The following is a 5,000-nucleotide window of genomic DNA, read 5'->3' on the forward strand; positions in this document are numbered from 1 at the left end:
CGTGTGCGTGTGCGTGTTTTTCCGTAAGGTTTCATCATTTTATTGTGTTGTATTTTGTTAAACAATTTTTCCAGGCTGTTTTTTATTTAACTATTCTACAAACGTACTTATACAGTGTGAGTAAAAATCATGTTAACACTAGTATAGGATGAACTCAAGAACAGAATACAAGATGCCATAGCAAATAGTCTCCGCGAAATGTGTGTCAAGGCACCAAATTGTACTGCTGATCGATGGTTTTGTCCTTTGATTATGCTTTGGACCAGTTTGAGACTCTTCTTTTAATTCTGAGCAAATGATTTTCGCGTACTAGTGTTAACATAATTCTGACTCACCCTATAAATAAATAGGTTCGCACATGGCTATACGTGCCTCTGTTGTGTAGCCGTAAGGGCTTCGCTGTAGCATGCAGGCAACCCGAATTCGATTCCGGAGTGGGGGAAATTTGTATCGAGTATCTCGATCTTTCTCCTGGGTTGTCGTATATTATTTATTATTCCTCTCAGTCCAAGTTGGCCCTGACAGGCAGGGTCGGAAGTCTGCCTCCTAAATGATCTAAATTGTGTTGGTTGGCGTGGGGGAGGGGGGGTCGAAATCACCTACAATAAGTAAATTAGATGGGTTTTTTTTATGTTTTTAAAGGAAGAGACTTTTACTATATTTTTTCTCAGTTATATTTGAGCTTAGACGGCCTAAAGTACTGAAAAGACGTGATTCAGGAGCAACGCGATAGATCAGCTAACAGCTGGCCACATTGGATAATAATAATAATAGCACGTACAGCACAAATCCCCGCCCAACAGCAAGCTGTATACGCTTCACAATCTATACTATTACTATTACCCTAGCACACCTGAGAGCATTCTGAAACAAACTCAACTTCGTGGTTAGCATACAGTGCAAGCAGCCATTTATAGGCGCTAAAACACTAACAAACTGACAAGATATTTCGCTGTCTATGGCTGGGTACCCATTTCCACCTGGGTAAAGTGAGGAAAATTCGTGTAAAGTGCCATTCCCAAGGACACAACATCGGGCCCGCGGCTCGAACCCCCGACCCCGCAACCTCACGATTACAAGTCCGGTAGTCCGTTGACATGCACAAATACCTATTTTTCTCACAGACAAAAGCATTTATAAATAACAAATAAGACTTGATATTGAGGGACAAAAAACAAACAAACAATTCCTGCATCAAAGAAAACCCCATTAAGACACCAACAATATCTAAAAAGAACAAACTAGAAACGCTGAGAATGAAAACAGAAAACGATTTAATGCTGCTTTTTATGTGTGCATTTGATCATGGGTTGTAACTCTTCATCCTCTGTTTAATTCTTCAACTAAATAAATGTAACATCATAATGTAATCTAGACCGCTACAGCTTTAACAATAACAACTACGATAGTTGTAAAAAAACACAACAAATAACAATAACTTCCAAACAGTGCAATAAAGCGTAAACGGTACACATACCTGTACTGAGATGAAGGAACAGCAACCTATCCAGAGAATGAAATCACAACCAGGCGGAGGTACTACAATACATAAATAGGTAACATTCACACCAGAAACCTTGGCACGAGTGTAATCCAAGAAGGGCGCTAGGTAGGCACCGTAAGACCTTCCCCAACACAAAAGCTTTCTTACTGAACGTTATCTGTTACAGCTCGAGAAAATCTGAGGGCTGGTTGGTTTCCTGGCGTGGCTATTTCTAGAGTTGGCTGTATCAGTGTACTTAGATTTATGTCCAGAATTCCAGCCTAACTACCTGTGATATACATGTGTCTGCAACTGCAGGGAAGATTTAACTCAGAGAGCACTGCCTTCAGGTACCGAACTACCAAAGCTGTAGATAGCTATTATTAATACATGTACTTTGACTTTAGTTTCTGGTTAGATTTTGTTAAGGCTCGTCAGGGTGAAAGAAGCTGTTTACTGTATAGGTCATGAAAAGGAATCGTGCTATCCCTGTTACTGTTTCATTTTTAGTAGTCACAACCTGAAAGGAGGGAGGAAGGGGAGGAGAGTGAGGGTAGAGCGAAGAGTGGTACATTTTTTTTCTTCCAATAAGTTATCAGACCACGCAGTTGTTCATTAAAATGTTCGTTACGATACTCATCATTTATTATGACAACGTTATAACCCACCCCATCTGTTATCTCCTCAGGAGGAATTCTGTTTGCAGAGTAAATGACACGACGGGACCCCTCCCCCTCCCTTTCTTTTTTTTTTAGAGGAAACAAGACGTCTGTTGGTCTTCAAGTTAGGAATTTAGTATAAATTTGACTGAGAGCTTGATATGTTTCTTTTGCTCGACAAGTAGAACCACATTAAAATGTATAAGTGGTGAAGAGTATCAAAGAGCTCTATCGTTATGGAAATTTTAAACAAATCAGTTTCGAAAGCGCTTATTTCGCCAGTTTTTTCAAATCTACTTATGATTATGATTAGTAAGACTAGTATAACCGCACATGCCCTAAATAGAAATAAATGCATTTGAAATTAAAATTGTAAACGGATAATTCTTTCTGTAACAAATAGGATGTAAAAAGTAAACAATATGATAGCAAAAAGTGCAAACCAAAGTTTAAGGTTTTACGTTTTGCATTACAACCGCACCCCCCCCCCCCCCCCCCCCCACCCCGGAAAAATACAACCCTTCCATACAACATCAATCCAACAAACTGTTCGTCACAGTCCTCATTGATAACGATATTTTTCTACTTTTGATGTTAAAAAAGCCTCAAAACACGCCTGTTGTTGTTCCTGCAAAAAACACAAGTGGAAGGTTCAATATCTGGTTATGCAGACCCTTGAGGTGGCTAGCTTCGTGAAATCAGACTGATGTAAAGTTAACGATTTCTTTATATCCGGCGAGGTTTGTGTTTTTACAAGCATTATAGACAAATGACGTGCTATCTTGTGGGCGTGTCGTATATTGTTACGCCAACAACAACAATAATAACAACAGCAACGTCAAGCTTCTGTGGACCTATTGGTAGAACAATATACCCTTTGATGGCTAAAGGGACAAGGAAGAAGAGAAAAAACAACAACTTTGTTTTTGTAAGAAACGAGCCTTGTTGGATGGAAGTGTTGTGATTGTGCGTTCATGGTTCTCATTGTTTTTAGTGTCACGTTGTAACTCCGTAATGAGACCAGGCTCTACGGTGTAGCTTTCATGTGCTTCGCATCGCACGCAAACACCTTGAGTTTCAATCCCGTTTCGAGAACATTATCGAGCATTTCCGACTTTCTTACGTGACGTTTTATCCCTTTTAACCTCGGTTGGCCTTGACAGGCATGATCAAACAGAAGCCTGCCTCCTAATAAATAATCTAAATTATATAGACGGGAACATAAAGCTTTGTACTGTGTCTTTAACCCTTCAATGTATAAAATAATAAATGAAATATGAAGTAACTATGGTCGTGATCTTTCCAGTTTTTACTTTTTATTACATTGTTTGGTCTCTTCTATCTGCATGCGTCTTTTTGTTACTACTGTTTTGTTAGAGATATTATAAAAGATTTAATTATTATTCAAAATTTGCACTAGGCCTGTTTTAGTTATTAATTTTGTTTATGGGTTTTGTTTCTCATGCTACTATTTCCCGTACGTCAGACTAATAACAAAGGTCAAAAAAGGAGGATAGGTTTGGGGGATTTTCTCCAAATGCAAACTCATAATGAAACATGCCGGTGTTGAAATATTTGCCTCCGCAGAGGTCATAGCCGGAAGAAGCCACCTATAAGCCCAACTTCCCCAAGCTAAGCTCGAGTATCAGATTCAGGCCCAAGATACACGGTATGAATCTCCAAATCGCGTTGGTGGAGGCATCAAGTTTAATGGGTGTTAACTTCCAGATGCAGCCTACTCGCGTCTGAAAGCTCGGCGTTGACAGATTGAAGTGTGGTTTTGAGATCTGGTACCTCGGTACGACGAGGGCAAGGTGAAAAAGAACGAACAGAGGGCAGTATTAGAAAACAAACACTTCGGGGAGGAAAGCTCTGTCTAAAGAGGAACTGTAATTAATATAAAGTAACAAAAAGAACCCCAAATAGCTTAGCATTAATCTTTGCAAACAGAAGGAACAAGAAAATAAAAAAGAGTGCAAGAACAGACGAAAAAACTGGTCATGGTTGAAAGTTATGGGAGGTTGGGGGGAGGTTGGAAGAATAGTGCAGTGAAAAGTAAGCTCGAGATCCGAGGATAAAGCTGGTGTTCAAAGTTTTTTGTTTTGTTTTTTTCGTAAGAGTTTTACGGCACTTGCAACACAATCAGGTCATATAAGTGCCAATGTTTAAAGGGGTAAAGTAAAACTTTGGAAAGAAAGTTTAATTGAACAGAACACCACTGATAAATAGGAAAGCTTCTGACTTGATAGGGTATTTTTCGTGGAGGTCTAGCGACATCCCCTGATGCCAAAACACTTTATTGCCTATTTTATACGTAAAATTAGTCGAGTTGAATAACTGTCTGCTGGTTTCTTTCTTTGTCTCTCTTTCTAAAAAGCTGTATTTACACAAACGAGAGGGAACACCATAATGTTATAGATCTTCCGCGTTCATTAGCGACTGATTGCAGACAAGGTGTATTTTTTATTTTAATTGTTTCAGCTTGGTTTGTGCGAGCATGCGTGCGTGCGTTTGTATGTGTGTGTGTGTGTGTGTGTGTGTGTGTGTGTGTGTGTGTGTGTGTGTGTGTGTGTGTGTGTGTGTGTGTGTGTGTGTGTGTGTGTGTGTGTGTGTAGAAGGAAGGATTGAAGGGTGGCTGGGTGGGTGGTAGTAGTAGTAGTAGTAGTAGTAGTAGTAGTAGTAGTAGTAGTAGTAGTAGTAGTAGTAGTAGTAGTAGTAGTAGTAGTAGTAGTAGTAGTAGTAGTAGTAGTAGTAGTAGTAGTAGTAGTAGTAGTAGTAGTAGTAGTAGTAGTAGTAGTAGTAGTAGTAGTAGTAGTAGTAGTAGTAGTAGTAGTAGTAGTAGTAGTAATATTTTTATT

General features: G+C 39.3%; 1 protein-coding gene across 2 annotated transcripts in view; it reads right to left on the reverse strand.

Annotated features, from left to right (window-relative positions):
* Positions 1-5,000, reverse strand: part of LOC101847030 — a 71,724-nt gene that overhangs the window by 38,501 nt on the left and 28,223 nt on the right. Inside the window, exon 1 of one of the 2 annotated variants that reach the window (XM_013081078.2) lies at positions 1,478-2,555. The exons of the other annotated variant lie outside the window; for it this stretch is intronic. The gene's annotated coding sequence lies outside the window, so the exon portion shown is untranslated. Of the gene's footprint in view, positions 1-1,477; positions 2,556-5,000 lie in introns of those variants that run through there. 2 annotated transcript variants of the gene reach the window in all.

This window comes from Aplysia californica, unplaced genomic scaffold (genome assembly GCF_000002075.1).
Source record: "Aplysia californica isolate F4 #8 unplaced genomic scaffold, AplCal3.0 scaffold00114, whole genome shotgun sequence".
Lineage (NCBI taxonomy): Eukaryota > Metazoa > Mollusca > Gastropoda > Aplysiida > Aplysiidae > Aplysia > Aplysia californica.